The following is a 10,021-nucleotide window of genomic DNA, read 5'->3' as shown; positions in this document are numbered from 1 at the left end:
TCGGGGGTGAGGTTAGCAACCTACCCTCGGTAAAAAAAAACTAAAAATGCTCTTAGAAATATCAATAAAAAAAGCTATTATAACAGGACAAAGTTCTAATAAAAAGGGGAACACCGTAAATATCGCCAAACACACTTATTAACGAAGATGCAGTTACGTGGGCTGTACATTTTAACAAACTGGTCAATGTTCTTTTAAATATTTTAAAACCACCTAAATTTCTTCCTTTGGGAAAATATTTTCTTGATTATTATTTCAAACGTATTGAGTTCCAGCATCGCTGTAGTCTACATTCCAACATACTATTGTTGTTGGCTAATGATCAAATAGATGAACTTGAAAAAATGAGGTGGATGCTATCACATTATTTGATAACTGAATATGTGTTTTATCTCAAGAAGCATCAAGTAACATTAGACTATAAACACACAAGAATACGTTTACTTGTTACAGAAAAATACTGGCCGAAAAACCGCAGCAATGCAGATTTGAGGTACTTTTTATGCCTAGGGGGTATACTATCATATTATCACACGTACAAAAGAATGAGCCAGATTTTAAACATTATCTTAAACGTTTTAAAGCTATTTGGAATAATCTTAAAAATAATGATTACTCTGATATTGATTTATTTTATAAAAATATCCCTTCTCATTAAGATTATAACAATATACTTTTAGCTGGAATTAAAAAGCCCAAAGTTTTTATGAGACGTCAACCTTGTGGAAAGTTGAATAATCCCTTTAATCCGCTTATATTTAATATTTTTAATAATAAAATAGATATTCAGTTTATCAACGAAGAATATTTACGTGCAAATTACGTTGCAGAGTATGTGTATAAAATCAACCGTGGTATTAGACACCTACAACGTCAGATTATTGAACTTATAAATGAACATCCTGATTTTGACGTGTAGAAATCACAAGAAAATTAGGCGTAAATATGCTTAACGGTGTAGAGATGACTAGTCGAAAGGCTGCTTGGTATTTACCTTTTGACATTTACTATGTCAAAAGGTTCTACTATTGTTTCCACCATTTTAACTATGTAGCCAGTTGATCGTCAAAGAATAGAAAAGACACAGAAACAATTAGATACGACTGGTATTGGAGAAGATTTTAGAAATATTTTGAAGGAAAACTGGTTTAATAAGTATGAACGCAGACACTAGGACACGGAAAATATTATACTGGCTCAATTTGTTGTTAATTATAACATTATATCTGACAGTACTTACACGAAAAAAAAAGTTTCTCGAATTATTCGTTATCAAAATTATGATATGAGAAAAGATTTAAATGATTATAAACGTGAAATGGTAACTTTATATTTTCCATTTCGAAATGAAGATAAATAAAATTAATTGCAATATACAATAACAATGGAGATGTAATTTTAACTAGATGTAAATAATTTGAATCTAACTTAGATATCAACAAAACTATTGAAATATGTCCAAATTTATTCGAGAAGATGGTATTCAAGATAATAATGAAAAGCAAGATGCTGCTAATGTTATGCCTGATCCTAATCTATTTCAAAATTTATGTAACGATCCTATTTCCGATGTAAACAGCGATCTTCACTTTGCTGTACTTAACAAACTTGGTCCTATAGCTAAAAAACGAGAAAATTTAGTGCCTCATATTCAATTTTGTAAGTTGATGAGAATGGCAAACGATAAGCAAAGAAAGCTTTTGCTACATGTTATTTCAACTCTATTAACTACAAATTGTGATCCTTTTTAAATATTTTTTACGGGTCTAGCAGAGAGAGAGAAAGAGAGAATGCGGTAAAACTTTCGTTATATAAGTTCTCCTGAAGAATTACAACCGCTACACTAATAACGATGGATATTGTAAATCTTATATATCTTGTGCTTCAACAGGTAAAGCAGCTGCCACAATAGATAAAACAACTGTACATCTCTGTCTAAATTACTCCCATTAAGTATTAAAGTAGTTTGTCAATACAGAGCATTATTTAAATACATTATGGTTTTAATCATTGGTAAAATCAGTATGATTAATGCTGAACTACTTGCTCAAATTGATTCACGCTTAAAGCAAGTAACAGAAGATTTTAACACTAATTTTATTGATTTAAATATTAGTCTGATTGGAGATTTACGCCAACTACCACTAGTTAGAGCTACTCCAAAATATAAACAACAAAAACAAAGGATTGCTGTACACCTTTTATAATGAGGAATAAAATTTTTTTGTTAGACCAAGTAATAAGGCAAGCTAGTCAACAGTTTTCTTCTATAATAACTAAAATTGCAAGCGGTGATCAACTTAACATTTTGTAATTAGTTTTATTAGAATCACGTTTTTTAACTACTGAAGATGCAAAAATTAAATGTCTTCATGGAATTCGATTATTTAATAGAAATAAAGCTGTAAAATATTACTTTAATAGTGAAGGATGTATTCACTGGTTGTACATCGGCAGAGCAAATAGCTTCTTTTCGTCAAAAGCTTCACAAAATGTCATTAATTAATACTTGTGGATTGCCTTACGAAACTATATTTGTGAAAGATGTTTTCTACATAATAACGAAAAACATAGATATGTCTAATATTGTAGCTAATGGAGCTGTAAGTAAACTAGTTCATATTGAATACAATGATAATGAAGAAGTAAATGTTGTGTGGCTTGAGTTTTCAGATTCACTATAAAGTTGCTAGAAAATCTAAAAGAAGTAACTGGACATGTTGCTGCTATTCAGATTAAAAAAATAGCAGTGTCACTTCGACGTAGATCTTTAACTATTTCTCTTAAAAACAATAAAACAATTAACGTTAAGCGTTCACATTTACCTATAATTTGTGCTTGTGCAATGACAATTAACATATAAAGAAGCACAAAACCCGAAATTGTTTATGAATACGGTAAAAAACATCAATTGACATCAGTTTACGTCGCTTTGTCACGCGTAACAAGTATTCAGGGCTTATATATTAAAACAAAAGACAATGATAATACTTTCTATAACGACTGAAGACAATCAACTGCAGTAATTAGTCTTCAAGATGAATATAAGGGACTTTAAAATAATCGCTCAGGACCTTTTAGTAAAGAAAGTCATCATTTTACGAACAAAAGGAAATGTTTGACGCTGTTTACTTTAAACTGTAAATGTCTTCGAGCTCTCTGTTGTGATACAATTGATTCTATTTTACAAGAATCTAAAATTTTAATGTTAAATAAAACTTGTTAGATGATAGCGAGTCTGTTGTCATACTAAATGTAAATTGTATAATTCAAAACAGACGATCAAATATTCGAGCTGGAGGAGTTGCTATCTATCACAATGCACAAGATACAACTAATATTTTGACCCTTTATATCGACATAATTGTGAGACAGTCCGATTTTATTAGTTCTGCGTAGTCATCAGTGGGAGAATTCTGTATAGCGGAGTGTAAAATGGTAGATGTTTTACGGTTTTTTAGTTTGTCTATTGTTTTTTGTACTTCTTTAGATGGGATAGTTTAATCGTTTAGTGCCTCCTCTTCTCAATATTTGCATCTGTTGTAAGTATTCTTTGTCTCGTTTTTGTACAGCTTTGTAAAATGTTTTTCTCATTTATCTGTTGTGATTTTGGCGGTCTTCACAGATTCATTGACATGTTTTCTTTGGTTTCGTAGCATATTTTATACTTTATTCTGTTCTCCGTATAGGTCATGTTTCATGTCAGCCAAAAATTTTCCCCAATAATTCAATTTGATTTGTCTGATTACCTCATTTACCTTGTTTTAAGTTCTTCGTTAATCGTCATATGTTGTTGTATTACTTCGGTACTGTAGGTAGGCGTACCTTTTTTCTTCTGCTTAGGTCCTTACTTCTTCTTTAAACCATGAAGTGTTTCTCCACATGCCGCTATGTTTGCATTTTCTTTTGCCAAGGGCTTCTTCTGCTGCTTCTTTAATGTTTGTTTTGATTTTTTTCCATGATTTTTCTACGTCATCTGTTTCTACGATTTTGTTTCTTTCTATTTTTTGTTCTAGTCGTCTTTAGTAAAAGTCTCTTTGTATTTGCCTAGATTCCTCCAAAATGGAGTCCTCCGATGATTGGGTTCAGCTAATTGTGAGGAAGGTGCAAGGGTTAATTAAAATAAAGAAAAACACGTGGTTGAGCCAATAAAAGATGCAAATGCTTCATCGGCTCGTTAGGAAAAAGCCTTGCGGCAGAAAAATCCTGTTTGCTATTACGATACACGTTAATAACGGTCAACCACGGACAATAAACGTGGTTGACTTCTCCTCTCGCTATCAACGGTCACTCACGGGCAACGCACGTGAGACCGCTCCTCTCGTTAATCCGTGTGAATAATTTGGTACCAATAAAAAGGAATGTTTCTCACCGTATCGTATCACCTCTCTCTTTCTTTACCGTTAATTACCGCCCCCGCGGTCCGTCACCTCTCTATCTTCTACCCTAAGGTATGATCGCACTACTCCTAATAATGAATTTGCATGTGGTCTCTAAAGAGTCCTCTTAGGCGCCCAGCGAAAAAATAGATCGATTAGTTTCGATAATGGGTCCAGCAGGGCGCACGCACTCGAGGCCGAGTGGTGGGGGTCCGAACGCTAGTGTCTAGTAACTCCCTATCGGACTAGGGGTGCATATTACAAATATTGAGTTCTCGCTTACGATTGATTCCGATCGTACACTCTTGTTGATTAATCGCTTAACAACTCTATGTTTAGTTTTTCTATTGTTTTTCCTTTTGGTTTTGGTGTTAAGTGTGTTTTTTCCTATACCAGGTTGTGATTAGTGCCTGTATTTGCTAAACTCAGCACTCTGACGTCCAGTATTTTTGTGGGGAGAATATTCCTATTAGTTTCTATATAGTCTATTATTGATTTTTGTCCTCTAGTGTTTATAAAGGTGAATTTATGTTGCGGTTTTTATGGGTAAAATGTATTTTTAATACGTAGCCTATTCATAACGCAATAGTTAATCAGCATGTCCCCGTTGTCGTTCAGGGTATTCTCATTGAATCGATTTTTAAACCCTTTTACTGCCTCGTTGCCGATCCTGGATTGAAGTCCCTGAGTATTACAGTCTTGTCTCGTCTAGGGATGTTGTCTAGGTGCGCTTGCATCAGTTCATAGAATCCTCTTTCTCTTTTTATTTTTTGGTAACATCTGGAGCGTATACAGTAATTATGTGCGTCAGTATCTTTTATTGGAGCAGTAGCGTTACTTGTAGTATCCTGTCGCTAATGTATTTGGACTCTAGTACATTATTTTCGTATCTCTCGGGTACTAGTAGGCTTACTCCTAAAGTAACTCTTTTGTTTTTGTTCTTTCCGCTACAGAATAAAATGTATTTTTCATATCTAAAGTTTTCTTTGCCCTCTCTTTTGGTTTTGAAAAGAGCGCAGATATCTACTTTAGGTTGACTCATTTCCTCTATTACTTCCTGGTTTTTGTTTTATATGAAAGTTACATTCCAGCATCCTATTCTAAAAGTTTTCATCATGTTCTTTCGTTTTCTTTGCATGTTGATTTTTGCTTGCCCTGTCGTTATCGTTTTTTCCATCCTATCCGAGGTTTTATTGCTATTTCTAAGAGCAATTTTACTTTTTTTTACCGAGCGTAGGTTGCTAACCTCACCCCCGAAACTTTTTTCTTTGTTTGGGCTTGTGACCAGCTAGGTATTAACTAGGCATCAATGGCACACGGTATTTCTAAGAGTGGTTTACCCATCAAAGTACTAATTTTTTTTTCTGGTAGAATAATTAGTTGAACTATAGTTTCGTGTCCCTGATGTCGCTGAATCGATTTCTCGAAATGGAAAATTCTTTTTTTCCTTGAAGTTTTAAAGTTTTCTTTTCGTCACGTTTGGGAAAAAATGTTGAGAGTTAACTAATGAGTTGTTTATCTCGTCTAAAAATGAAATTATGAAGAAACGTGTCGCAGGGAAGTTTTACAAGGTAAGAATTTTGAACGATTTATGTCGATCTTATTGAACGTTTGGTCCTATCATCAGGATTTCTTCAGCAACTAAAATATATTATAACTTTAAAAGTACATATTATCGAACATTCAATACATATTTATTCAATATTACCTCGATTGTTAATGTTCAGATTCTCTTATATATTACAGAGTGATACATTTTTATAGAGTTTTAAATAATAAAACTATTCTTAGCTTCTAGAATTCGTTACATCATAAATGGTTAAATTTAAACATGTTATCAAAACAATACTAATTCAGTCTAGACTAGTAAATAATAGTCTAGGTATCCTCTTTATTGTAATGCTATCTATACTACTGCGTCCTATTAATAAGAGTTCCACTTTAATACTTCGTTTTAATTACTACACAAATTATTTGTGTCTTTTCTGTAATTAATTGTATTTTTATTGACTATGTGTGAAACATTTCGCTTACGTTTCATTTGAACCAATTGTCTTCTACATCTAAAATAGTTGCTATGTCAAATTAAAAATTTTGTTCTTTTTTAAAGTGATGTCCAGCTAACACGGTGGTATTAGTATTTTAAACATTAGTGGTTTTATATTTATTTCTATATTGATCTATTTTTTTTTAATTTTGTATTCGTATGTCTAATGTAACAATTGTCGCATTCGCAGGGTAATTTGTAAATTAATTTCGACTAAACTAACTTATCAGCTATATCCTTTAACTTGGTGGTAATAAAACTTAAGAGTTAACTTTTACGATGCGCGCAAAGAGCGACATGAATTGACATAATGAAGTTATTCGCGTAAAAGCCAGCCTGGTTTATTAATCCTTTATACTGTATAAACGGAGCAATATACAAGGAGGACAACCGAGATGGGCGTTTACGTCGAATTTGTGTTGTTGAAAATGACTGAATATCGAGTACGATAATTATCCACGAGGGCGACGGTGATGTTCTTAAATTTAGATTTAAGTACGTGTGATTTTATAAATAAACAAATGAAATTAATAGGTCTCTCTGATGTTTTTGTTTTAATTACTGTTTTTAAAAACCAGACTAAGTGACTAGACGCGCTCTTCAGTCAAATAGAAATCATTCTTTTATTGTAAATATATTGGCGGGTTTAGAAGGAAATGTTTTATATCTGCATTCCATTGTAAATAAAATTTGTATTTAATATGCTCTTAGAATGATTTTCAATAAAATGCGTTTATAAAACATTTCGCTCTAAACCCATTAATCTTCCGATACGATAAAGAACAAAAGGTACAGATTTTCCGTAAACATTTCTACGATTATATGTCTAAATATAATATATTCTTCACCTGCGATAATTTACAGTGGGCCCTATATAAGAACAGACCGGTGTAGAATAAGTTCCAATTTCTACAAGTGCGCACAGTCTTATAAGCTCACGTATAAAAACCCGCACACAAGAATTCTCAGAGCAGTAAAGGTGTTTATTTAGTTATAAGAATATTTGTTATTTAGTATGCTCTTCGAATGATTTTTAATAAAATGCAGGTATAAAACATTTCATTCTAAACCCGCTTATCTTTCGATACGATAAAGGACAAAGAATACAAATTTTCCGTTATAGGGACACACAGTCTCAACAACCCCCACCATGCTCGTTTTTGTGTATGTGTATGGGAGCGACTAGCGGTGTGTTTGTGGGTGGGGGGGGGGTTGCGTCAGGCCTGTGCTCGAGGATGTATTATTTTTAACGTTGTTTAAATAGTAATTTGATATTCTATAGAATATCAAAGTACTATGTTCAATAGAATTTTTCAGTTTCTGACTTCGTCTGAGGCCTCTTCATATTCATAGTAATGACGAAGATTTACTAGTATTGCCTGATTTTCCGCTTTGACGGTAACGTATATATGTTTCGAACAAAAGTAAAATTGAAAATCGTACTTCATTAGATAATTTCTTAGGTATATATTCAAAACTGCTTAGCGTAAAGCTGAGTCGATGCAACAACGATGACAGTTGTAAATCTCTTTCTAAAGCGGGGGGACTATTTGGAATTTTGGTTTTACTTTCAAAAATTTGGCCACTGATAATCGTTGTTCACTCTCTTTAGTTATGTTAGTTAAAGAGGGGAGCGAGAGGAAGGATAGCGTTTTTGAGTACAAATTAAAAAAACATAAAATTAAATACTATTTCAATAAAAATATTTCTTGTAGGAGGATTTTTTAAGTGAAAATTTCTGGTGGTGATGTGGACCTCGACGAAACGAAGAAGCGACTTTGAAATTAGAGCAAAAATTTATATCTTAAATTAATAAATGAGAATTTAATAAATTCACACACACACACACACACTAAAAGTATCGTAAATTCTTAATAAGATTCCGCTAAACGTCCAAGGACTTTAGTACACATTTGTATGTTAATTTTCCATCGAAATCAGCGCTCTTTTTGATTAGGTTCTGAATACGATATTAAATTTTTAAATGTTGCTGTGGTTTTACTGAATCGACAACAAAATCAAATACAGAAATTGACACTGTATTTCAAAGAAGTATTGATCAAATGCAATTCCCAGTTTTTAATTCATACTTTAGTTACCATAATAAACTCGTGTCCTTTGTTCAAATTAAAAACTTGGTGGAGTCTGTACAATATTGAAATTCCATACATGCAAAGTAAAATGTAAACATTTGTCTTTTTTTTAATAACTCCATACACCTTTACAATTTGTCCGCAGACATTTGGTAAATTGTTATACAAATGAAAAAAGATAAAACGTGGACGGTTTCTTTAATGAGATAGCGTCGTTATTGTCATTTCTTTTAGTTAGATTTATTTATTTACTAGGTCTTCTAGGTGGATTCTTTTCAGCCTTTTAAGGAAATAATGGTTGCAGACATCGATAGGTAGCAGAATTATGTACGTATCAATTTTTCTTTTGTATCTGCAGATTGTCTTGGTAAATTCTTCTTCTATCGTGAGAATATCTAGGTCCTTCCTTATTTCATCGTTACAGACGTACCATGGAGCATTCACGATTGTGCGTAGGGATATAAGTTGTAAAGACTCCAGCTTTGTAATATAATTTTTCGTTGCTATACCCTACAGCGGTAATCCATAGGTCCAATTTGGTATTATTATTATTTTATAGATTATAAGATTTTTCTCTATGCTTTAATTAGATTTTTTACAAGTTAGCCAAGCCATTTGTCTCCTTTTTACACGAATTTGTTCAATTTTGGAATTTATACGCCTCCTCTATATTACTTTGTGCTAAAAATTTAACCCTGCCAATGGTACGCTGGGATCAATGGGATTCGCTACAAAGGTCTTAGCAATGAAACAAATTAGGTGCGTGTAAATGCGCAATCGTCTTTAATGTTAAAGGTTGAAGATATGAGTACAAAAATGTATAAACTCGAATACAGACCGGAGAGTTGTACAATGTGATTGTTCCCCCACGGAGACGTAAGGAATGTTCTGTGAGCTGAGTGATTGAGTGGCCTTGAAGGTCAGCGACCTGTTTCACGCGGCCGGCACTCCACGTGTGATGCATTAATGAGTGATTGTTAATGGTGATGCATTAAATGAGTCTTATGCCGATGGAAGCACCGATGCTTCGATCGCTATGTGAGAGGACCGATGAATTTACCGCGATGTGAATATTACATGTGATAAGCACACTAAGAGAAATGAATCAGAAAAAAAACTGAGACACGTGCGAATGAATTAAAGAGTGAATTGACAATGGCCGTTAACGGCCGTTACTTCCTGAGATAAAGATGTAAGATCGCGTATGCGTGTCAGAGGTCATGAGGAAGTTGTTCGCTGAGAGGTGCTGACCTCATGTGTGCCGATTGCAATATTAATTTTTTTTAATTTTATTAAGTGAATAATATGCGTTTTCTTACCAAGAATGGAGTTAGGCCACTTTCAAAATTAACAACCAGATTTGTTATAAAATTTGAAGAACCGAAGTCCAGTCAACATAATTTAAGATGCTTCAAATTGAAAAAAAAACAATACTTATTTTATTTTACATATCTTTATAACACTTTAAAAACATAAATTACGCGATTTAAAACATTTTTTAC

This window comes from Polistes canadensis, unplaced genomic scaffold (genome assembly GCF_001313835.1).
Source record: "Polistes canadensis isolate GaletaPanama2010 unplaced genomic scaffold, ASM131383v1 scaffold_316, whole genome shotgun sequence".
Taxonomy (NCBI): Eukaryota; Metazoa; Arthropoda; class Insecta; order Hymenoptera; family Vespidae; genus Polistes; species Polistes canadensis.
The sequence above is the reverse complement of the archived record's forward strand: the minus strand, read 5'-3'. Positions refer to the sequence as shown.